The 27,486-nt window shown below is 26.4% G+C and overlaps 1 protein-coding gene across 3 annotated transcripts in view; it reads right to left on the reverse strand.

Annotated features, from left to right (window-relative positions):
- LOC141448671 (uncharacterized) overlaps positions 1-27,486 on the reverse strand; it is a 142,200-nt gene that overhangs the window by 62,746 nt on the left and 51,968 nt on the right. The window lies entirely within an intron of this gene.

The raw sequence follows: 27,486 nt of genomic DNA on the forward strand, positions 1-27,486 counted from the left end.
GAACATTATTTTTAAATTTTTCTTCAAAATATTTCTAAGGAGTGTTTTAATTATTATGTCTCGTTAAAAAACAATAATAGTTGAGAAATCGTTCAGAAAAGCAATGACCTCATAAATTCAGCTCATAAGAAAATATCTTATTTTAGTCAATTTCTTAGTTAATTTGAATTAGCGTTTCTTCTCATTTTTAAAGGTTTGCTAATATAGACATGATCTCGCACTCTCTCTCTCTACTTTTCCAAAAGCGGTTCAAAACGTATTTGAACACACTTGGTTAAATTTAAATAATCAGTTACTAATAAAGAAAAGTAGAGAAGTTACTATCAAAGAGAAATGGGTGAAAATTTATATTGATTGACCCAAAAAGTTAATAAATGCCTAATCCTTAATAAACGAAATGAACAAAAAAGATGACATACAAATTATAAACTGTGCGTAGAATTAATGAATATTACTTTGCCTAGGTACTACAATATTTTACTCTACTATTGAGAAGGCATTGTGACCTGATTTTTTGAATTTAGGCTGGAACTATCCATCTTAGATCTTTTGAGTCTGCAAAGTGGTTTTAAAAAATATTCTGAGGATATAACTCAGCAAAGCTCGAAGCACTTATCCTGCCAAATGTCAGGAGCCAAAATCAGGCGAAGATAAATAATGTTTTAAAAGGAACCTTAAGTGGGGAAACTCCCTTTCCAATTTTGCAGACAACAAGAGCCACAAAAGCTACATTAACATTTCGCATCGAATGACAATACAAACATGTAAATCGGTTCACGCATTAATAATTTGAACGATAGCAGTACACATCCCTCAGGAGGTATAAAAGCAAGATAGCACATTAATATCATGTAGAAAAACCTTAACTACCTGCCTAACTTTATCGAAATCGGACGAAGATTTAGATAGTAACTGATACGTAATAAATTTTAATTAATAGATTCAATTTGGCGAAGAAATCATTAAACTCTGAATGATACGAAGAGAGATAAAAAGGTTTGAAATTTGAACGATTTACAAAACCTCTAAAATTAACCCTCCTATATCTCATAAAATAATTATCAACAGAAAACTGTCACTTTAATCAGTTATATAGATTTTGTTTATATTTTATTTGTATATGTAGGCAACTATTCTCTATAATTGTGTAAAATTTAGTAAAAATCTATCGAGCAGAAAACGAGATATTTAGAGTTGAAGTTTGCTCCCGTTTTACAGAGTGAAAACTTTAAATTCAAATATCTCGTAAACTACTCTATAGATTTTGTTTATATTTTATTTGTATATGTAGGCAACTATTCTCTATAATTGTGTAGAATTTAGTAAAAATCTATCGAGCAGAAAACGAGATATTTAGAGTTGAAGTTTGCTCCCGTTTTACAGAGTGAAAACTTTAAATTCAAATATCTCGTAAACTACTCGATAGATATTGTTTATATTTTATTTGTATATGTAGGCAACTATTCTCTATAATTGTGTAGAATTTAGTAAAAATCTATCGAGCAGAAAACGAGATATTTAGAGTTGAAGTTTGTTCCCGTTTTACAGAGTGAAAACTTTAAATTCAAATATCTCGTAAACTACTCGATAGATTTTGTTTATATTTTATTTTTATATGTAGGCCACTATTCTCTAAAATTGTGTAAAATTTAGTAAAAATCTATCGAGCAGAAAACGAGATATTTATAGTTAAAGTTTGCTCCGGTTTTACAGAGTGAAAACTTTAAATTCAAATATCTCGTAAACTACTCGATAGATTTTGTTTATATTTTATTTGTATATGTAGGCAACTATTCTCTATAATTGTGTAAAATTTAGTAAAAATCTATCAAGCAGAAAACGAGATATTTATAGTTAAAGTTTGCTCCCATTTTACAGAGTGAAAACTTTAAATTCAAATATCTCGTAAACTACTCGATAGATTTTGTTTATATTTTATTTGTATATGTAGGCAACTATTCTCTATAATTGTGTAAAATTTAGTAAAAATCTATCGAGCAGAAAACGAGATATTTAGAGTTGAAGTTTGCTCCCATTTTACAGAGTGAAAACTTTAAATTCAAATATCTCGTAAACTACTCGATAGATTCGGTTTATATTATACCTGTATATGTAGGCAACTATTCTCTATAATTGTGTAAAATTTAGTAAAAATCTATCAAGCAGAAAACGAGATATTTATAGTTAAAGTTGGCTCCCGTTTTACAGAGTGAAAACATTAAATTCAAATATCTCGTAAACTACTCGATAGATTTTGTTTATATTTTATTTGTATATGTAGGCAACTATTCTCTATAATTGTGTAAAATTTAGTAAAAATCTATCGAGCAGAAAACGAGATATTTAGAGTTGAAGTTTGCTCCCATTTTACAGAGTGAAAACTTTAAATTCAAATATCTCGTAAACTACTCGATAGATTTGGTTTATATTATACCTGTATATGTAGGCAACTATTCTCTATAATTGTGTAAAATTTAGTAAAAATCTATCAAGCAGAAAACGAGATATTTATAGTTAAAGTTGGCTCCCGTTTTACAGAGTGAAAACATTAAATTCAAATATCTCGTAAACTACTCGATAGATTTTGTTTATATTTTATTTGTATATGTAGGCAACTATTCTCTATAATTGTGTAAAATTTAGTAAAAATCTATCGAGCAGAAAACGAGATATTTAGAGTTGAAGTTTGCTCCCATTTTACAGAGTGAAAACTTTAAATTCAAATATCTCGTAAACTACTCGATAGATTTGGTTTATATTATACCTGTATATGTAGGCAACTATTCTCTATAATTGTGTAAAATTTAGTAAAAATCTATCGAGCAGAAAACGAGATATTTAGAGTTGATGTTTGCTCCCGTTTTACAGAGTGAAAACTTTAAATTCAAATATCTCGTAAACTACTCGATAGATATTGTTTATATTTAATTTGTATATGTAGGCAACTATTCTCTATAATTGTGTAGAATTTAGTAAAAATCTATCGAGCAGAAAACGAGATATTTAGAGTTGAAGTTTGCTCCCGTTTTACAGAGTGAAAACTTTAAATTCAAATATCTCGTAAACTACTCTATAGATTTTGTTTATATTTTATTTGTATACGTAGGCAACTATTCTCTATAATTGTGTAAAATTTAGTAAAAATCTATCGAGCAGAAAACGAGATATTTAGAGTTAAAGTTTGCTCCCGTATTACAGAGTGAAAACTTTAAATTCAAATATCTCGTAAACTACTCGATAGATATTGTTTATATTTTATTTGTATACGTAGGCAACTATTCTCTATAATTGTGTAAAATTTAGTAAAAATCTATCGAGCAGAAAACGAGATATTTAGAGTTAAAGTTTGCTCCCGTTTTACAGAGTGAAAACTTTAAATTCAAATATCTCGTAAACTACTCTATAGATTTTGTTTATATTTTATTTGTATATGTAGGCAACTATTCTCTATAATTGTGTAAAATTTAGTAAAAATCTATCGAGCAGAAAACGAGATATTTAGAGTTGAAGTTTGCTCCCGTTTTACAGAGTGAAAACTTTAAATTCAAATATCTCGTAAACTACTCTATAGATTTTGTTTATATTTTATTTGTATATGTAGGCAACTATTCTCTATAATTGTGTAAAATTTAGTGAAAATCTATCGAGCAGAAAACGAGAAATTTAGAGTTAAAGTTTGCTCCCGTTTTACAGAGTGAAAACTTTAAATTCAAATATCTTGTAAACTACTCTATAGATTTTGTTTATATTTTATTTGTATATGTAGGCAACTATTCTCTATAATTGTGTAAAATTTAGTAAAAATCTATCGAGCAGAAAACGAGATATTTAGAGTTGAAGTTTGCTCCCATTTTACAGAGTGAAAACTTTAAATTCAAATATCTCGTAAACTACTCGATAGATTTGGTTTATATTATACCTGTATATGTAGGCAACTATTCTCTATAATTGTGTAAAATTTAGTAAAAATCTATCGAGCAGAAAACGAGATATTTAGAGTTGATGTTTGCTCCCGTTTTACAGAGTGAAAACTTTAAATTCAAATATCTCGTAAACTACTCGATAGATATTGTTTATATTTTATTTGTATATGTAGGCAACTATTCTCTATAATTGTGTAGAATTTAGTAAAAATCTATCGAGGAGAAAACGAGATATTTAGAGTTGAAGTTTGCTCCCGTTTTACAGAGTGAAAACTTTAAATTCAAATATCTCGTAAACTACTCTATAGATTTTGTTTATATTTTATTTGTATATGTAGGCAACTATTCTCTATAATTGTGTAAAATTTAGTAAAAATCTATCGAGCAGAAAACGAGATATTTAGAGTTAAAGTTTGCTCCCGTATTACAGAGTGAAAACTTTAAATTCAAATATCTCGTAAACTACTCGATAGATATTGTTTATATTTTATTTGTATATGTAGGCAACTATTCTCTATAATTGTGTAGAATTTAGTAAAAATCTATCGAGCAGAAAACGAGATATTTAGAGTTGAAGTTTGCTCCCGTTTTACAGAGTGAAAACTTTAAATTCAAATATCTCGTAAACTACTCTATAGATTTTGTTTATATTTTATTTGTATATGTAGGCAACTATTCTCTATAATTGTGTAAAATTTAGTAAAAATCTATCGAGCAGAAAACGAGATATTTAGAGTTAAAGTTTGCTCCCGTATTACAGAGTGAAAACTTTAAATTCAAATATCTCGTAAACTACTCGATAGATATTGTTTATATTTTATTTGTATACGTAGGCAACTATTCTCTATAATTGTGTAAAATTTAGTAAAAATCTATCGAGCAGAAAACGAGATATTTAGAGTTAAAGTTTGCTCCCGTTTTACAGAGTGAAAACATTAAATTCAAATATCTCGTAAACTACTCTATAGATTTTGTTTATATTTTATTTGTATATGTAGGCAACTATTCTCTATAATTGTGTAAAATTTAGTAAAAATCTATTGAGCAGAAAACGAGATATTTAGAGTTGAAGTTTGCTCCCGTTTTACAGAGTGAAAACTTTAAATTCAAATATCTCGTAAACTACTCTATAGATTTTGTTTATATTTTATTTGTATATGTAGGCAACTATTCTCTATAATTGTGTAAAATTTAGTGAAAATCTATCGAGCAGAAAACGAGAAATTTAGAGTTAAAGTTTGCTCCCGTTTTACAGAGTGAAAACTTTAAATTCAAATATCTCGTAAACTACTCTATAGATTTTGTTTATATTTTATTTGTATATATAGGCAACTATTCTCTATAATTGTGTAAAATTTAGTAAAAATCTATCTAGAGTTAAAGTTTGCTCCCGTTTTACAGAGTGAAAACTTTAAATTCAAATATCTCGTAAACTACTCTATAGATTTTGTTTATATTTTATTTGTATATGTAGGCAACTATTCTCTATAATTGTGTAAAATTTAGTAAAAATCTATCGAGCAGAAAACGAGATATTTAGAGTTGAAGTTTGCTCCCGTTTTACAGAGTGAAAACTTTAAATTCAAATATCTCGTAAACTACTCTATAGATTTTGTTTATATTTTATTTGTATATGTAGGCAACTATTCTCTATAATTGTGTAAAATTTAGTAAAAATCTATCGAGCAGAAAACGAGATATTTAGAGTTAAAGTTTGCTCCCGTTTTACAGAGTGAAAACTTTAAATTCAAACATCTCGTAAACTACTCTATAGATTTTGTTTATATTTTATTTGTATATGTAGGCAACTATTCTCTATAATTGTGTAAAATTTAGTAAAAATCTATTGAGCAGAAAACGAGATATTTAGAGTTGAAGTTTGCTCCCGTTTTACAGAGTGAAAACTTTAAATTAAAATATCTCGTAAACTACTCGATAGATTTTCTTTATATTTTATTTGTATATGTAGGCAACTATTCTCTATAATTATGTAAAATTTAGTAAAAATCTATCGAGCAGAAAACGAGATATTTAGAGTTGAAGTTTGCTCCCATTTTACAGAGTGAAAACTTTAAATTCAAATATCTCGTAAACTACTCGATAGATTTGGTTTATATTATACCTGTATATGTAGGCAACTATTCTCTATAATTGTGTAAAATTTAGTAAAAATCTATCGAGCAGAAAACGAGATATTTAGAGTTAAAGTTTGCTCCCGTATTACAGAGTGAAAACTTTAAATTCAAATATCTCGTAAACTACTCGATAGATATTGTTTATATTTTATTTGTATATGTAGGCAACTATTCTCTATAATTGTGTAGAATTTAGTAAAAATCTATCGAGCAGAAAACGAGATATTTAGAGTTGAAGTTTGCTCCCGTTTTACAGAGTGAAAACTTTAAATTCAAATATCTCGTAAACTACTCTATAGATATTATTTATATTTTATTTGTATACGTAGGCAACTATTCTCTATAATTGTGTAAAATTTAGTAAAAATCTATCGAGCAGAAAACAAGATATTTAGAGTTAAAGTTTGCTCCCGTATTACAGAGTGAAAACTTTAAATTCAAATATCTCGTAAACTACTCGATAGATATTGTTTATATTTTATTTGTATACGTAGGCAAATATTCTCTATAATTGTGTAAATTTTAGTAAAAATCTATCGAGCAAAAACGAGATATTTAGAGTTAAAGTTTGCTCCCGTTTTACAGAGTGAAAACTTTAAATTCAAATATCTCGTAAACTACTCTATAGATTTTGTTTATATTTTATTTGTATATGAAGGCAACTATTCTCTATAATTGTGTAAAATTTAGTAAAAATCTATCGAGCAGAAAACGAGATATTTAGAGTTGAAGTTTGCTCCCATTTTACAGAGTGAAAACTTTAAATTCAAATATCTCGTAAACTACTCGATAGATTTGGTTTATATTATACCTGTATATGTAGGCAACTATTCTCTATAATTGTGTAAAATTTAGTAAAAATCTATCAAGCAGAAAACGAGATATTTATAGTTAAAGTTGGCTCCCGTTTTACAGAGTGAAAACTTTAAATTCAAATATCTCGTAAACTACTCGATAGATTTGGTTTATATTATACCTGTATATGTAGGCAACTATTCTCTATAATTGTGTAAAATTTAGTAAAAATCTATCGAGCAGAAAACGAGATATTTAGAGTTGATGTTTCCTCCCGTTTTACAGAGTGAAAACTTTAAATTCAAATATCTCGTAAACTACTCGATAGATATTGTTTATATTTTATTTGTATATGTAGGCAACTATTCTCTATAATTGTGTAGAATTTAGTAAAAATCTATCGAGGAGAAAACGAGATATTTAGAGTTGAAGTTTGCTCCCGTTTTACAGAGTGAAAACTTTAAATTCAAATATCTCGTAAACTACTCTATAGATTTTGTTTATATTTTATTTGTATATGTAGGCAACTATTCTCTATAATTGTGTAAAATTTAGTAAAAATCTATCGAGCAGAAAACGAGATATTTAGAGTTAAAGTTTGCTCCCGTATTACAGAGTGAAAACTTTAAATTCAAATATCTCGTAAACTACACGATAGATATTGTTTATATTTTATTTGTATATGTAGGCAACTATTCTCTATAATTGTGTAGAATTTAGTAAAAATCTATCGAGCAGAAAACGAGATATTTAGAGTTGAAGTTTGCTCCCGTTTTACAGAGTGAAAACTTTAAATTCAAATATCTCGTAAACTACTCTATAGATTTTGTTTATATTTTATTTGTATACGTAGGCAACTATTCTCTATAATTGTGTAAAATTTAGTAAAAATCTATCGAGCAGAAAACGAGATATTTAGAGTTAAAGTTTGCTCCCGTATTACAGAGTGAAAACTTTAAATTCAAATATCTCGTAAACTACTCGATAGATATTGTTTATATTTTATTTGTATACGTAGGCAACTATTCTCTATAATTGTGTAAAATTTAGTAAAAATCTATCGAGCAGAAAACGAGATATTTAGAGTTAAAGTTTGCTCAAGTTTTACAGAGTGAAAACTTTAAATTCAAATATCTCGTAAACTACTCTATAGATTTTGTTTATATTTTATTTGTATATGTAGGCAACTATTCTCTATAATTGTGTAAAATTTAGTAAAAATCTATCGAGCAGAAAACGAGATATTTAGAGTTGAAGTTTGCTCCCGTTTTACAGAGTGAAAACTTTAAATTCAAATATCTCGTAAACTACTCTATAGATTTTGTTTATATTTTATTTGTATATGTAGGCAACTATTCTCTATAATTGTGTAAAATTTAGTGAAAATCTATCGAGCAGAAAACGAGAAATTTAGAGTTAAAGTTTGCTCCCGTTTTACAGAGTGAAAACTTTAAATTCAAATATCTCGTAAACTCCTCTATAGATTTTGTTTATATTTTATTTGTATATGTAGGCAACTATTCTCTATAATTGTGTAAAATTTAGTAAAAATCTATCGAGCAGAAAACGAGATATTTAGAGTTGAAGTTTGCTCCCATTTTACAGAGTGAAAACTTTAAATTCAAATATCTCGTAAACTACTCGATAGATTTGGTTTATATTATACCTGTATATGTAGGCAACTATTCTCTATAATTGTGTAAAATTTAGTAAAAATCTATCGAGCAGAAAACGAGATATTTAGAGTTGATGTTTGCTCCCGTTTTACAGAGTGAAAACTTTAAATTCAAATATCTCGTAAACTACTCGATAGATATTGTTTATATTTTATTTGTATATGTAGGCAACTATTCTCTATAATTGTGTAAAATTTAGTAAAAATCTATCGAGCAGAAAACGAGATATTTAGAGTTAAAGTTTGCTCCCGTATTACAGAGTGAAAACTTTAAATTCAAATATCTCGTAAACTACTCGATAGATATTGTTTATATTTTATTTGTATATGTAGGCAACTATTCTCTATAATTGTGTAGAATTTAGTAAAAATCTATCGAGCAGAAAACGAGATATTTAGAGTTGAAGTTTGCTCCCGTTTTACAGAGTGAAAACTTTAAATTCAAATATCTCGTAAACTACTCTATAGATTTTGTTTATATTTTATTTGTATATGTAGGCAACTATTCTCTATAATTGTGTAAAATTTAGTAAAAATCTATCGAGCAGAAAACGAGATATTTAGAGTTAAAGTTTGCTCCCGTATTACAGAGTGAAAACTTTAAATTCAAATATCTCGTAAACTACTCGATAGATATTGTTTATATTTTATTTGTATACGTAGGCAACTATTCTCTATAATTGTGTAAAATTTAGTAAAAATCTATCGAGCAGAAAACGAGATATTTAGAGTTAAAGTTTGCTCCCGTTTTACAGAGTGAAAACTTTAAATTCAAATATCTCGTAAACTACTCTATAGATTTTGTTTATATTTTATTTGTATATGTAGGCAACTATTCTCTATAATTGTGTAAAATTTAGTAAAAATCTATCGAGCAGAAAACGAGATATTTAGAGTTGAAGTTTGCTCCCGTTTTACAGAGTGAAAACTTTAAATTCAAATATCTCGTAAACTACTCTATAGATTTTGTTTATATTTTACTTGTATATGTAGGCAACTATTCTCTATAATTGTGTAAAATTTAGTGAAAATCTATCGAGCAGAAAACGAGAAATTTAGAGTTAAAGTTTGCTCCCGTTTTACAGAGTGAAAACTTTAAATTCAAATATCTCGTAAACTACTCTATAGATTTTGTTTATATTTTATTTGTATATGTAGGCAACTATTCTCTATAATTGTGTAAAATTTAGTAAAAATCTATCGAGCAGAAAACGAGATATTTAGAGTTAAAGTTTGCTCCCGTATTACAGAGTGAAAACTTTAAATTCAAATATCTCGTAAACTACTCGATAGATATTGTTTATATTTTATTTGTATATGTAGGCAACTATTCTCTATAATTGTGTAGAATTTAGTAAAAATCTATCGAGCAGAAAACGAGATATTTAGAGTTGAAGTTTGCTCCCATTTTACAGAGTGAAAACTTTAAATTCAAATATCTCGTAAACTACTCGATAGATTTGGTTTATATTATACCTGTATATGTAGGCAACTATTCTCTATAATTGTGTAAAATTTAGTAAAAATCTATCGAGCAGAAAACGAGATATTCATAGTTAAAGTTTGCTCCCGTTTTACAGAATGAAAACTTAAATTCAAATATCTCGTAAACTACTCGATAGATTTTGTTTATATTTTATTTGTATATGTAGGCAACTATTCTCTATAATTGTGTAAAATTTAGTAAAAATCTATCGAGCAGAAAACGAGATATTTATAGTTAAAGTTTGCTCCCGTTTTACAGAGTGAATACTTTAAATTCAAATATCTCGTAAACTACTTGATAGATTTTGTTTATATTTTATTTGAATATGTAGGCAACTATTCTCTATAATTGTGTAAAATTTAGTAAAAATCTATTGAGCAGAAAACGAGATATTTATAGTTAAAGTTTGCTCCCGTTTTACAGAGTGAAAACTTTAAATTCAAATATCTCGTAAACTACTCTATAGATTTTGTTTATATTTTATTTGTATATGTAGACAACTATTCTCTATAATTGTGTAAAATTTAGTAAAAATCTATCGAGCAGAAAACAAGATATTTAGAGTTGAAGTTTGCTCCCGTTTTACAGAGTGAAAACTTTAAATTGAAATATCTCGTAAACTACTCTATAGATTTTGTTTACATTTTATTTGTATATGTAGGCAACTATTCTCTATAATTGTGTAAAATTTAGTAAAAATCTATCAAGCAGAAAACGAGATATTTAGAGTTGAACTTTGCTCCCATTTTACAGAGTGAAAACTTTAAATTCAAATATCTCGTAAACTACTCGATAGATTTTCTTTAAATATTATTTGTATATGTAGGCAACTATTCTCTATAATTGTGTATAATTTAGTAAAAATCTATCGAGCAGAAAAAGAGATATTTAGAGTTAAAATTTGTTCCCGTTTTACAGAGTGAAAACTTTAAATTCAAATATCTCGTAAACTACTCGATAGATATTGTTTATATTTTATTTGTATATGTAGGCAACTATTCTCTATAATTGTGTAAAATTTAGTAAAAATCTATCGAGCAGAAAACGAGATATTTAGAGTTAAAGTTTGCTCCCGTTTTACCGAGTGAAAACTTTAAATTCAAATATCTCGTAAACTACTCTAAAGATTTTGTTTATATTTTATTTGGATATGTAGGTAACTATTCTCTATAATTGTGTAAAATTTAGTAAAAATCTATCGAGCAGAAAACGAGATAATTATAGTTAAAGTTTGCTCCTGTTTTACAGAGTGAAAACTTTAAATTCAAATATCTCATAAACTACTCGATAGATTTTCTTTAAATATTATTTGTATATGTAGGCAACTATTCTCTATAATTGTGTATAATTTAGTAAAAATCTATCGAGCAGAAAAAGAGATATTTAGAGTTAAAGTTTGTTCCCGTTTTACAGAGTGAAAACTTTAAATTCAAATATCTCGTAAACTACTCGATAGATATTGTTTATATTTTATTTGTATATGTAGGCAACTATTCTCTATAATTGTGTAAAATTTAGTAAAAATCTATCGAGCAGAAAACGAGATATTTAGAGTTAAAGTTTGCTCCCGTTTTACAGAGTGAAAACTTTAAATTCAAATATCTCGTAAACTACTCGATAGATATTGTTTATATTTTATTTGTATACGTAGGCAACTATTCTCTATAATTGTGTAAAATTTAGTAAAAATCTATCTAGAGTTAAAGTTTGCTCCCGTTTTACAGAGTGAAAACTTTAAATTCAAATATCTCGTAAACTACTCTATAGATTTTGTTTATATTTTATTTGTATATGTAGGCAACTATTCCCTATAATTGTGTAAAATTTAGTAAAAATCTATCGAGCAGAAAACGAGATATTTAGAGTTGAAGTTTGCTCCCGTTTTACAGAGTGAAAACTTTAAATTCAAATATCTCGTAAACTACTCTATAGATTTTTTTTATATTTTATTTGTATATGTAGGCAACTATTCTCTATAATTGTGTAAAATTTAGTAAAAATCTATCGAGCAGAAAACGAGATATTTAGAGTTAAAGTTTGCTCCCGTTTTACAGAGTGAAAACTTTAAATTCAAACATCTCGTAAACTACTCTATAGATTTTGTTTATATTTTATTTGTATATGTAGGCAACTATTCTCTATAATTGTGTAAAATTTAGTAAAAATCTATTGAGCAGAAAACGAGATATTTAGAGTTGAAGTTTGCTCCCGTTTTACAGAGTGAAAACTTTAAATTAAAATATCTCGTAAACTACTCGATAGATTTTCTTTATATTTTATTTGTATATGTAGGCAACTATTCTCTATAATTATGTAAAATTTAGTAAAAATCTATCGAGCAGAAAACGAGATATTTAGAGTTAAAGTTTGCTCCCATTTTACAGAGTGAAAACTTTAAATGCATATATCTCGTAAACTACTCTATAGATTTTGTTTATATTTTATTTGTATATGTAGGCAACTATTCTCTATAATTGTGTAAAATTTAGTAAAAATCTATCTAGCAGAAAACGAGATATTTATAGTTAAAGTTTGCTCCCGTTTTACAGAGTGAAAACTTTAAATTCAAATATCTCGTAAACTACTCGATAGATTTTGTTTATATTTTATTTGTATATGTAGGCAACTTTTCTCTATAATTGTGTAAAATTTAGTAAAAGCTATTGAGCAGAAAACGAGATATTTATAGTTAAAGTTTGCTCCCGTTTTACAGAGTGAAAACTTTAAATTCAAATATCTCGTAAACTACTTGATAGATTTTGTTTATATTTTATTTGTATATGTAGGCAACTATTCTCTATAATTGTGTAAAATTTAGTAAAAATCTATCGAGCAGAAAACGAAATATTTATAGTTAAAGTTTGCTCCCGTTTTACAGAGTGAAAACTTTAAATTCAAATATCTCGTAAACTACTCGATAGATTTTGTTTATATTTTATTTGTATATGTAGGCAACTATTCTCTATAATTGTGTAAAATTTAGTAAAAATCTATCGAGCAGAAAACGAGATATTTAGAGTTGAAGTTTGCTCCTGTTTTACAGAGTGAAAACTTTAAATTCAAATATCTCGTAAACTACTCTATAGATTTTGTTTATATTTTATTTGTATATGTAGGCAACTATTCTCTATAATTGTGTAAAATTTAGTAAAAATCTATCAAGCAGAAAACGAGATATTTAGAGTTGAACTTTGCTCCCATTTTACAGAGTGAAAAATTTAAATTCAAATATCTCGTAAACTACTCGATAGATTTTCTTTAAATATTATTTGTATATGTAGGCAACTATTCTCTATAATTGTGTATAATTTAGTAAAAATCTATCGAGCAGAAAAAGAGATATTTAGAGTTAATGTTTGTTCCCGTTTTACAGAGTGAAAACTTTAAATTCAAATATCTCGTAAACTACTCGATAGATATTGTTTATATTTTATTTGTATATGTAGGCAACTATTCTCTATAATTGTGTAAAATTTAGTAAAAATCTATCGAGCAGAAAACGAGATATTTAGAGTTAAAGTTTGCTCCCGTTTTACAGAGTGAAAACTTTAAATTCAAATATCTCGTAAACTACTCTAAAGATTTTGTTTATATTTTATTTGTATATGTAGGTAACTATTCTCTATAATTGTGTAAAATTTAGTAAAAATCTATCGAGCAGAAAACGAGATAATTATAGTTAAAGTTTGCTCCTGTTTTACAGAGTGAAAACTTTAAATTCAAATATCTCGTAAACTACTCGATAGATATTGTTTATATTTTATTTATATATGTAGGCAACTATTCTCTATAATTGTGTAAAATTTAGTAAAAATCTATCGAGCAGAAAACGAGATATTTAGAGTTGAACTTTGCTCCCATTTTGCAGAGTGAAAACTTTAAATTCAAATATCTCGTAAACTACTCGATAGATATTCTTTAAATATTATTTGTATATGTAAGCAACTATTCTCTATAATTGTGTAAAATTTAGAAAAAATCTATCGAGCAGAAAACGAGATATTTAGAGTTGAACTTTGCTCCCACTTTACAGAGTGAAAACTTTAAATTCAAATATCTAGTAAACTACTCGATAGATTTTCTTTAAATATTATTTGTATATGTAGGCAACTATTCTCTATAATTGTGTATAATTTAGTAAAAATCTATCGAGCAGAAAAAGAGATATTTAGAGTTAAAGTTTGTTCCCGTTTTACAGAGTGAAAACTTTAAATTCAAATATCTCGTAAACTACTCGATAGATATTGTTTATATTTTATTTGTATATGTAGGCAACTATTCTCTATAATTGTGTAAAATTTAGTAAAAATCTATCGAGCAGAAAACGAGATATTTAGAGTTGAAGTTTGCTTTCGTTTTACAGAGTGAAAACTTTAAATTAAAATATCTCGTAAACTACTCGATAGATTTTCTTTATATTTTATTTGTATATGTAGGCAACTATTCTCTATAATTATGTAAAATTTAGTAAAAATCTATCGAGCAGAAAACGAGATATTTAGAGTTAAAGTTTGCTCCCATTTTACAGAGTGAAAACTTTAAATGCATATATCTCGTAAACTACTCTATAGATTTTGTTTATATTTTATTTGTATATGTAGGCAACTATTCTCTATAATTGTGTAAAATTTAGTAAAAATCTATCTAGCAGAAAACGAGATATTTATAGTTAAAGTTTGCTCCCGTTTTACAGAGTGAAAACTTTAAATTCAAATATCTCGTAAACTACTCGATAGATTTTGTTTATATTTTATTTGTATATGTAGGCAACTTTTCTCTATAATTGTGTAAAATTTAGTAAAAATCTATTGAGCAGAAAACGAGATATTTATAGTTAAAGTTTGCTCCCGTTTTACAGAGTGAAAACTTTAAATTCAAATATCTCGTAAACTACTCGATAGATTTTGTTTATATTTTATTTGTATATGTAGGCAACTATTCTCTATAATTGTGTAAAATTTAGTAAAAATCTATCGAGCAGAAAACGAGATATTTATAGTTAAAGTTTGCTCCCGTTTTACAGAGTGAAAACTTTAAATTCAAATATCTCGTAAACTACTCGATAGATTTTGTTTATATTTTATTTGTATATGTAGGCAACTATTCTCTATAATTGTGTAAAATTTAGTAAAAATCTATCGAGCAGAAAACGAGATATTTAGAGTTGAAGTTTGCTCCTGTTTTACAGAGTGAAAACTTTAAATTCAAATATCTCGTAAAATACTCTATAGATTTTGTTTATATTTTATTTGTATATGTAGGCAACTATTCTCTATAATTGTGTAAAATTTAGTAAAAATCTATCGAGCAGAAAACGAGATATTTATAGTTAAAGTTTGCTCCCGTTTTACAGAGTGAAAACTTTAAATTCAAATATCTCGTAAACTACTCGATAGATTTTGTTTATATTTTATTTGTATATGTAGGCAACTATTCTCTATAAATGTGTAGAATTTAGAAAAAATCTATCGAGCAGAAAACGAGATATTCATAGTTAAAGTTTGTTCCCGTTTTACAGAGTGAAAACTTTAAATTCAAATATCTCGTAAACTACTCTATAGATTTTGTTTATATTTTATTTGTATATGTAGGCAACTATTCTCTATAATTGTGTAAAATTTAGTAAAAATCTATCGAGCAGAAAACGAGATATTTAGAGTTGAAGTTTGCTCCCGTTTTACAGAGTGAAAACTTTAAATTCAAATATCTCGTAAACTACTCTATAGATTTTGTTTATATTTTATTTGTATATGTAGGCAACTATTCTCTATAATTGTGTAAAATTTAGTAAAAATCTATCAAGCAGAAAACGAGATATTTAGAGTTGAACTTTGCTCCCATTTTACAGAGTGAAAACTTTAAATTCAAATATCTCGTAAACTACCCGATAGATTTTCTTTAAATATTATTTGTATATGTAGGCAACTATTCTCTATAATTGTGTATAATTTAGTAAAAATCTATCGAGCAGAAAAAGAGATATTTAGAGTTAATGTTTGTTCCCGTTTTACAGAGTGAAAACTTTAAATTCAAATATCTCGTAAACTACTCGATAGATATTGTTTATATTTTATTTGTATATGTAGGCAACTATTCTCTATAATTGTGTAAAATTTAGTAAAAATCTATCGAGCAGAAAACGAGATATTTAGAGTTAAAGTTTGCTCCCGTTTTACAGAGTGAAAACTTTAAATTCAAATATCTCGTAAACTACTCTAAAGATTTTGTTTATATTTTATTTGTATATGTAGGTAACTATTCTCTATAATTGTGTAAAATTTAGTAAAAATCTATCGAGCAGAAAACGAGATAATTATAGTTAAAGTTTGCTCCTGTTTTACAGAGTGAAAACTTTAAATTCAAATATCTCGTAAACTACTCGATAGATATTGTTTATATTTTATTTGTATATGTAGGCAACTATTCTCTATAATTGTGTAAAATTTAGTAAAAATCTATCGAGCAGAAAACGAGATATTTAGAGTTGAACTTTGCTCCCATTTTGCAGAGTGAAAACTTTAAATTCAAATATCTCGTAAACTACTCTATAGATTTTGTTTATATTTTATTTGTATATGTAGGCAACTATTCTCTATAATTGTGTAAAATTTAGTAAAAATCTATCTAGCAGAAAACGAGATATTTATAGTTAAAGTTTGCTCCCGTTTTACAGAGTGAAAACTTTAAATTCAAATATCTCGTAAACTACTCGATAGATTTTGTTTATATTTTATTTGTATATGTAGGCAACTTTTCTCTATAATTGTGTAAAATTTAGTAAAAATCTATTGAGCAGAAAACGAGATATTTATAGTTAAAGTTTGCTCCCGTTTTACAGAGTGAAAACTTTAAATTCAAATATCTCGTAAACTACTCGATAGATTTTGTTTATATTTTATTTGTATATGTAGGCAACTATTCTCTATAATTGTGTAAAATTTAGTAAAAATCTATCGAGCAGAAAACGAGATATTTATAGTTAAAGTTTGCTCCCGTTTTACAGAGTGAAAACTTTAAATTCAAATATCTCGTAAACTACTCGATAGATTTTGTTTATATTTTATTTGTATATGTAGGCAACTATTCTCTATAATTGTGTAAAATTTAGTAAAAATCTATCGAGCAGAAAACGAGATATTTAGAGTTGAAGTTTGCTCCTGTTTTACAGAGTGAAAACTTTAAATTCATATATCTCGTAAAATACTCTATAGATTTTGTTTATATTTTATTTGTATATGTAGGCAACTATTCTCTATAATTGTGTAAAATTTAGTAAAAATCTATCGAGCAGAAAACGAGATATTTATAGTTAAAGTTTGCTCCCGTTTTACAGAGTGAAAACTTTAAATTCAAATATCTCGTAAACTACTCGATAGATTTTGTTTATATTTTATTTGTATATGTAGGCAACTATTCTCTATAAATGTGTAGAATTTAGAAAAAATCTATCGAGCAGAAAACGAGATATTCATAGTTAAAGTTTGCTCCCGTTTTACAGAATGAAAACTTAAATTCAAATATCTCGTAAACTACTCGATAGATTTTGTTTATATTTTATTTGTATATGTAGGCAACTATTCTCTATAATTGTGTAAAATTTAGTAAAAATCTATCGAGCAGAAAACGAGATATTTATAGTTAAAGTTTGCTCCCGTTTTACAGAGTGAATACTTTAAATTCAAATATCTCGTAAACTACTTGATAGATTTTGTTTATATTTTATTTGAATATGTAGGCAACTATTCTCTATAATTGTGTAAAATTTAGTAAAAATCTATTGAGCAGAAAACGAGATATTTATAGTTAAAGTTTGCTCCCGTTTTACAGAGTGAAAACTTTAAATTCAAATATCTCGTAAACTACTCTATAGATTTTGTTTATATTTTATTTGTATATGTAGGCAACTATTCTCTATAATTGTGTAAAATTTAGTAAAAATCTATCGAGCAGAAAACGAGATATTTAGAGTTGAAGTTTGCTCCCGTTTTACAGAGTGAAAACTTTAAATTCAAATATCTCGTAAACTACTCTATAGATTTTGTTTATATTTTATTTGTATATGTAGGCAACTATTCTCTATAATTGTGTAAAATTTAGTAAAAATCTATCAAGCAGAAAACGAGATATTTAGAGTTGAACTTTGCTCCCATTTTACAGAGTGAAAACTTTAAATTCAAATATCTCGTAAACTACTCGATAGATTTTCTTTAAATATTATTTGTATATGTAGGCAACTATTCTCTATAATTGTGTATAATTTAGTAAAAATCTATCGAGCAGAAAAAGAGATATTTAGAGTTAAAGTTTGTTCCCGTTTTACAGAGTGAAAACTTTAAATTCAAATATCTCGTAAACTACTCGATAGATATTGTTTATATTTTATTTGTATATGTAGGCAACTATTCTCTATAATTGTGTAAAATTTAGTAAAAATCTATCGAGCAGAAAACGAGATATTTAGAGTTAAAGTTTGCTCCCGTTTTACAGAGTGAAAACTTTAAATTCAAATATCTCGTAAACTACTCTAAAGATTTTGTTTATATTTTATTTGTATATGTAGGTAACTATTCTCTATAATTGTGTAAAATTTAGTAAAAATCTATCGAGCAGAAAACGAGATAATTATAGTTAAAGTTTGCTCCTGTTTTACAGAGTGAAAACTTTAAATTCAAATATCTCGTAAACTACTCGATAGATATTGTTTATATTTTATTTGTATATGTAGGCAACTATTCTCTATAATTGTGTAAAATTTAGTAAAAATCTATCGAGCAGAAAACGAGATATTTAGAGTTGAACTTTGCTCCCATTTTGCAGAGTGAAAACATTAAATTCAAATATCTCGTAAACTACTCGATAGATTTTCTTTAAATATTATTTGTATATGTAAGCAACTATTCTCTATAATTGTGTAAAATTTAGTAAAAATCTATCTAGCAGAAAACGAGATATTTAGAGTTAAAGTTTGCTCCCGTATTACAGAGTGAAAACTTTAAATTCAAATATCTCGTAAACTACTCGATAGATATTGTTTATATTTTATTTGTATACGTAGGCAACTATTCTCTATAATTGTGTAAAATTTAGTAAAAATCTATCGAGCAGAAAACGAGATATTTAGAGTTAAAGTTTGCTCCCGTTTTACAGAGTGAAAACTTTAAATTCAAATATCTCGTAAACTACTCTATAGATTTTGTTTATATTTTATTTGTATATGTAGGCAACTATTCTCTATAATTGTGTAAAATTTAGTAAAAATCTATCGAGCAGAAAACGAGATATTTAGAGTTGAAGTTTGCTCCCGTTTTACAGAGTGAAAACTTTAAATTCAAATATCTCGTAAACTACTCTATAGATTTTGTTTATATTTTATTTGTATATGTAGGCAACTATTCTCTATAATTGTGTAAAATTTAGTGAAAATCTATCGAGCAGAAAACGAGAAATTTAGAGTTAAAGTTTGCTCCCGTTTTACAGAGTGAAAACTTTAAATTCAAATATCTCGTAAACTACTCTATAGATTTTGTTTATATTTTATTTGTATATATAGGCAACTATTCTCTATAATTGTGTAAAATTTAGTAAAAATCTATCTAGAGTTAAAGTTTGCTCCCGTTTTACAGAGTGAAAACTTTAAATTCAAATATCTCGTAAACTACTTTATAGATTTTGTTTATATTTTATTTGTATATGTAGGCAACTATTCTCTATAATTGTGTAAAATTTAGTAAAAATCTATCGAGCAGAAAACGAGATATTTAGAGTTGAAGTTTGCTCCCGTTTTACAGAGTGAAAACTTTAAATTCAAATATCTCGTAAACTACTCTATAGATTTTGTTTATATTTTATTTGTATATGTAGGCAACTATTCTCTATAATTGTGTAAAATTTAGTAAAAATCTATTGAGCAGAAAACGGGATATTTAGAGTTGAAGTTTGCTCCCGTTTTACAGAGTGAAAACTTTAAATTAAAATATCTCGTAAACTACTCGATAGATTTTCTTTATATTTTATTTGTATATGTAGGCAACTATTCTCTATAATTGTGTAAAATTTAGTAAAAATCTATCAAGCAGAAAACGAGATATTTAGAGTTGAACTTTGCTCCCATTTTACAGAGTGAAAACTTTAAATTCAAATATCTCGTAAACTACTCGATAGATTTTCTTTAAATATTATTTGTATATGTAGGCAACTATTCTCTATAATTGTGTATAATTTAGTAAAAATCTATCGAGCAGAAAAAGAGATATTTAGAGTTAAAGTTTGTTCCCGTTTTACAGAGTGAAAACTTTAAATTCAAATATCTCGTAAACTACTCGATAGATATTGTTTATATTTTATTTGTATATGTAGGCAACTATTCTCTATAATTGTGTAAAATTTAGTAAAAATCTATCGAGCAGAAAACGAGATATTTAGAGTTAAAGTTTGCTCCCGTTTTACAGAGTGAAAACTTTAAATTCAAATATCTCGTAAACTACTCTAAAGATTTTGTTTATATTTTATTTGTATATGTAGGCAACTATTCTCTATAAATGTGTAGAATTTAGAAAAAATCTATCGAGCAGAAAACGAGATATTCATAGTTAAAGTTTGCTCCCGTTTTACAGAATGAAAACTTAAATTCAAATATCTCGTAAACTACTCGATAGATTTTGTTTATATTTTATTTGTATATGTAGGCAACTATTCTCTATAATTGTGTAAAATTTAGTAAAAATCTATCGAGCAGAAAACGAGATATTTATAGTTAAAGTTTGCTCCCGTTTTACAGAGTGAATACTTTTAAATTCAAATATCTCGTAAACTACTTGATAGATTTTGTTTATATTTTATTTGAATATGTAGGCAACTATTCTCTATAATTGTGTAAAATTTAGTAAAAATCTATTGAGCAGAAAACGAGATATTTATAGTTAAAGTTTGCTCCCGTTTTACAGAGTGAAAACTTTAAATTCAAATATCTCGTAAACTACTCTATAGATTTTGTTTATATTTTATTTGTATATGTAGGCAACTATTCTCTATAAATGTGTAAAATTTAGTAAAAATCTATCGAGCAGAAAACGAGATATTTAGAGTTGAAGTTTGCTCCCGTTTTACAGAGTGAAAACTTTAAATTCAAATATCTCGTAAACTACTCTATAGATTTTGTTTATATTTTATTTGTATATGTAGGCAACTATTCTCTATAATTGTGTAAAATTTAGTAAAAATCTATCAAGCAGAAAACGAGATATTTAGAGTTGAACTTTGCTCCCATTTTACAGAGTGAAAACTTTAAATTCAAATATCTCATAAACTACTCGATAGATTTTCTTTAAATATTATTTGTATATGTAGGCAACTATTCTCTATAATTGTGTATAATTTAGTAAAAATCTATCGAGCAGAAAAAGAGATATTTAGAGTTAAAGTTTGTTCCCGTTTTACAGAGTGAAAACTTTAAATTCAAATATCTCGTAAACTACTCGATAGATATTGTTTATATTTTATTTGTATATGTAGGCAACTATTCTCTATAATTGTGTAAAATTTAGTAAAAATCTATCGAGCAGAAAACGAGATATTTAGAGTTAAAGTTTGCTCCCGTTTTACAGAGTGAAAACTTTAAATTCAAATATCTCGTAAACTACTCTAAAGATTTTGTTTATATTTTATTTGTATATGTAGGTAACTATTCTCTATAATTGTGTAAAATTTAGTAAAAATCTATCGAGCAGAAAACGAGATATTTAGAGTTGAAGTTTGCTCCCGTTTTACAGAGTGAAAACTTTAAATTCAAATATCTCGTAAACTACTCTATAGATTTTGTTTATATTTTATTTGTATATGTAGGTAACTATTCTCTATAATTGTGTAAAATTTAGTAAAAATCTATCGAGCAGAAAACGAGATAATTATAGTTAAAGTTTGCTCCTATTTTACAGAGTGAAAACTTTAAATTCAAATATCTCGTAAACTACTCGATAGATTTTCTTTAAATATTATTTGTATATGTAAGCAACTATTCTCTATAATTGTGTAAAATTTAGTAAAAATCTATCTAGCAGAAAACGAGATATTTAGAGTTAAAGTTTGCTCCCGTATTACAGAGTGAAAACTTTAAATTCAAATATCTCGTAAACTACTCGATAGATATTGTTTATATTTTATTTGTATACGTAGGCAACTATTCTCTATAATTGTGTAAAATTTAGTAAAAATCTATCTAGAGTTAAAGTTTGCTCCCGTTTTACAGAGTGAAAACTTTAATATCAAATATCTCGTAAACTACTCTATAGATTTTGTTTATATTTTATTTGTATATGTAGGCAACTATTCTCTATAATTGTGTAAAATTTAGTAAAAATCTATCGAGCAGAAAACGAGATATTTAGAGTTGAAGTTTGCTCCCGTTTTACAGAGTGAAAACTTTAAATTCAAATATCTCGTAAACTACTCTATAGATTTTGTTTATATTTTATTTGTATATGTAGGCAACTATTCTCTATAATTGTGTAAAATTTAGTAAAAATCTATCGAGCAGAAAACGAGATATTTAGAGTTAAAGTTTGCTCCCGTTTTACAGAGTGAAAACTTTAAATTCAAACATCTCGTAAACTACTCTATAGATTTTGTTTATATTTTATTTGTATATGTAGGCAACTATTCTCTATAATTGTGTAAAATTTAGTAAAAATCTATTGAGCAGAAAACGGGATATTTAGAGTTGAAGTTTGCTCCCGTTTTACAGAGTGAAAACTTTAAATTAAAATATCTCGTAAACTACTCGATAGATTTTCTTTATATTTTATTTGTATATGTAGGCAACTATTCTCTATAATTGTGTAAAATTTAGTAAAAATCTATCAAGCAGAAAACGAGATATTTAGAGTTGAACTTTGCTCCCATTTTACAGAGTGAAAACTTTAAATTCAAATATCTCGTAAACTACTCGATAGATTTTCTTTAAATATTATTTGTATATGTAGGCAACTATTCTCTATAATTGTGTATAATTTAGTAAAAATCTATCGAGCAGAAAAAGAGATATTTAGAGTTAAAGTTTGCTCCCGTATTACAGAGTGAAAACTTTAAATTCAAATATCTCGTAAACTACTCGATAGATATTGTTTATATTTTATTTGTATACGTAGGCAACTATTCTCTATAATTGTGTAAAATTTAGTAAAAATCTATCGAGCAGAAAACGAGATATTTAGAGTTAAAGTTTGCTCCCGTTTTACAGAGTGAAAACTTTAAATTCAAATATCTCGTAAACTACTCTATAGATTTTGTTTATATTTTATTTGTATATGTAGGCAACTATTCTCTATAATTGTGTAAAATTTAGTAAAAATCTATCGAGCAGAAAACGAGATATTTAGAGTTGAAGTTTGCTCCCGTTTTACAGAGTGAAAACTTTAAATTCAAATATCTCGTAAACTACTCTATAGATTTTGTTTATATTTTATTTGTATATGTAGGCAACTATTCTCTATAATTGTGTAAAATTTAGTGAAAATCTATCGAGCAGAAAACGAGAAATTTAGAGTTAAAGTTTGCTCCCGTTTTACAGAGTGAAAACTTTAAATTCAAATATCTCGTAAACTACTCTATAGATTTTGTTTATATTTTATTTGTATATATAGGCAACTATTCTCTATAATTGTGTAAAATTTAGTAAAAATCTATCTAGAGTTAAAGTTTGCTCCCGTTTTACAGAGTGAAAACTTTAAATTCAAATATCTCGTAAACTACTCTATAGATTTTGTTTATATTTTATTTGTATATGTAGGCAACTATTCTCTATAATTGTGTAAAATTTAGTAAAAATCTATCGAGCAGAAAACGAGATATTTAGAGTTGAAGTTTGCTCCCGTTTTACAGAGTGAAAACTTTAAATTCAAATATCTCGTAAACTACTCTATAGATTTTGTTTATATTTTATTTGTATATGTAGGCAACTATTCTCTATAATTGTGTAAAATTTAGTAAAAATCTATTGAGCAGAAAACGGGATATTTAGAGTTGAAGTTTGCTCCCGTTTTACAGAGTGAAAACTTTAAATTAAAATATCTCGTAAACTACTCGATAGATTTTCTTTATATTTTATTTGTATATGTAGGCAACTATTCTCTATAATTATGTAAAATTTAGTAAAAATCTATCGAGCAGAAAACGAGATATTTAGAGTTAAAGTTTGCTCCCATTTTACAGAGTGAAAACTTTAAATGCATATATCTCGTAAACTACTCTATAGATTTTGTTTATATTTTATTTGTATATGTAGGCAACTATTCTCTATAATTGTGTAAAATTTAGTAAAAATCTATCTAGCAGAAAACGAGATATTTATAGTTAAAGTTTGCTCCCGTTTTACAGAGTGAAAACTTTAAATTCAAATATCTCGTAAACTACTCGATAGATTTTGTTTATATTTTATTTGTATATGTAGGCAACTTTTCTCTATAATTGTGTAAAATTTAGTAAAAGCTATTGAGCAGAAAACGAGATATTTATAGTTAAAGTTTGCTCCCGTTTTACAGAGTGAAAACTTTAAATTCAAATATCTCGTAAACTACTCGATAGATTTTGTTTATATTTTATTTGTATATGTAGGCAACTATTCTCTATAATTGTGTAAAATTTAGTAAAAATCTATCGAGCAGAAAACGAGATATTTATAGTTAAAGTTTGCTCCCGTTTTACAGAGTGAAAACTTTAAATTCAAATATCTCGTATACTACTCTAAAGATTTTGTTTATATTTTATTTGTATATGTAGGCAACTATTCTCTATAATTGTGTAAAATTTAGTAAAAATCTATCGAGCAGAAAACGAGATATTTATAGTTAAAGTTTGCTCCCGTTTTACAGAGTGAAAACTTTAAATTCAAATATCTCGTAAACTACTCGATAGATTTTGTTTATATTTTATTTGTATATGTAGGCAACTATTCTCTATAAATGTGTAGAATTTAGAAAAAATCTATCGAGCAGAAAACGAGATATTCATAGTTAAAGTTTGCTCCCGTTTTACAGAATGAAAACTTAAATTTAAATATCTCGTAAACTACTCGATAGATTTTGTTTATATTTTATTTGTATATGTAGGCAACTATTCTCTATAATTGTGTAAAATTTAGTAAAAATCTATCGAGCAGAAAACGAGATATTTATAGTTAAAGTTTGCTCCCGTTTTACAGAGTGAATACTTTAAATTCAAATATCTCGTAAACTACTTGATAGATTTTGTTTATATTTTATTTGAATATATAGGCAACCATTCTCTATAATTGTGTAAAATTTAGTAAAAATCTATTGAGCAGAAAACGAGATATTTATAGTTAAAGTTTGCTCCCGTTTTACAGAGTGAAAACTTTAAATTCAAATATCTCGTAAACTACTCTATAGATTTTGTTTATATTTTATTTGCATATGTAGGCAACTATTCTCTATAATTGTGTAAAATTTAGTAAAAATCTATCGAGCAGAAAACGAGATATTTAGAGTTGAAGTTTGCTCCCGTTTTACAGAGTGAAAACTTTAAATTCAAATATCTCGTAAACTACTCTATAGATTTTGTTTATATTTTATTTGTATATGTAGGCAACTATTCTCTATAATTGTGTAAAATTTAGTAAAAATCTATCAAGCAGAAAACGAGATATTTAGAGTTGAACTTTGCTCCCATTTTACAGAGTGAAAACTTTAAATTCAAATATCTCGTAAACTACTCGATAGATTTTCTTTAAATATTATTTGTATATGTAGGCAACTATTCTCTATAATTGTGTATAATTTAGTAAAAATCTATCGAGCAGAAAAAGAGATATTTAGAGTTAAAGTTTGTTCCCGTTTTACAGAGTGAAAACTTTAAATTCAAATATCTCGTAAACTACTCTAAAGATTATGTTTATATTTTATTTGTATATGTAGGTAACTATTCTCTATAATTGTGTAAAATTTAGTAAAAATCTATAGAGCAGAAAACGAGATAATTATAGTTAAAGTTTGCTCCTGTTTTACAGAGTGAAAACTTTAAATTCAAATATCTCGTAAACTACTCGATAGATATTGTTTATATTTTATTTGTATATGTAGGCAACTATTCTCTATAATTGTGTAAAATTTAGTAAAAATCTATCGAGCAGAAAACGAGATAATTATAGTTAAAGTTTGCTCCTGTTTTACAGAGTAAAAACTTTAAATTCAAATATCTCGTAAACTACTCGATAGATATTGTTTATATTTTATTTGTATATGTAGGCAACTATTCTCTATAATTGTGTAAAATTTAGTAAAAATCTATCGAGCAGAAAACGAGATATTTAGAGTTGAACTTTGCTCCCATTTTGCAGAGTGAAAACTTTAAATTCAAATATCTCGTAAACTACTCGATAGATTTTCTTTAAATATTATTTGTATATGTAAGCAACTATTCTCTATAATTGTGTAAAATTTAGTAAAAATCTATTGAGCAGAAAACGAGATATTTAGAGTTGAACTTTGCTCCCACTTTACAGAGTGAAAACTTTAAATTCAAATATCTAGTAAACTACTCAATAGATTTTCTTTAAATATTATTTGTATATGTAGGCAACTATTCTCTATAATTGTGTATAATTTAGTAAAAATCTATCGAGCAGAAAAAGAGATATTTAGAGTTAAAGTTTGTTCCCGTTTTACAGAGTGAAAACTTTAAATTCAAATATCTCGTAAACTACTCGATAGATATTGTTTATATTTTATTTGTATATGTAGGCAACTATTCTCTATAATTGTGTAAAATTTAGTAAAAATCTATCGAGCAGAAAACGAGATATTTAAAGTTGAAGTTTGCTCCTGTTTTACAGAGTGAAAACTTTAAATTCAAATATCTCGTAAACTACTCTATAGATTTTGTTTATATTTTATTTGTATATGTAGGTAACTATTCTCTATAATTGTGTAAAATTTAGTAAAAATCTATCGAGCAGAAAACGAGATATTTAGAGTTGAAGTTTGCTCCCGTTTTACAGAGTGAAAACTTTAAATTCAAATATCTCGTAAACTACTCTATAGATTTTGTTTATATTTTATTTGTATATGTAGGTAACTATTCTCTATAATTGTGTAAAATTTAGTAAAAATCTATCGAGCAGAAAACGAGATATTTAAAGTTGAAGTTTGCTCCCGTTTTACAGAGTGAAAACTTTAAATTCAAATATCTCGTAAACTACTCTATAGATTTTGTTTATATTTTATTTGTATATGTAGGTAACTATTCTCTATAATTGTGTAAAATTTAGTAAAAATCTATCGAGCAGAAAACGAGATAATTATAGTTAAAGTTTGCTCCTGTTTTACAGAGTGAAAACTTTCAATTCAAATATCTCGTAAACTACTCTATAGATTTTGTTTATATTTTATTTGTATATGTAGGTAACTATTCTCTATAATGGTGTAAAATTTAGTAAAAATCTATCGAGCAGAAAACGAGATA

This window comes from Rhodnius prolixus, unplaced genomic scaffold (genome assembly GCF_049639745.1).
Source record: "Rhodnius prolixus isolate KJV_2025 unplaced genomic scaffold, Rpr scaffold_2, whole genome shotgun sequence".
Lineage (NCBI taxonomy): Eukaryota > Metazoa > Arthropoda > Insecta > Hemiptera > Reduviidae > Rhodnius > Rhodnius prolixus.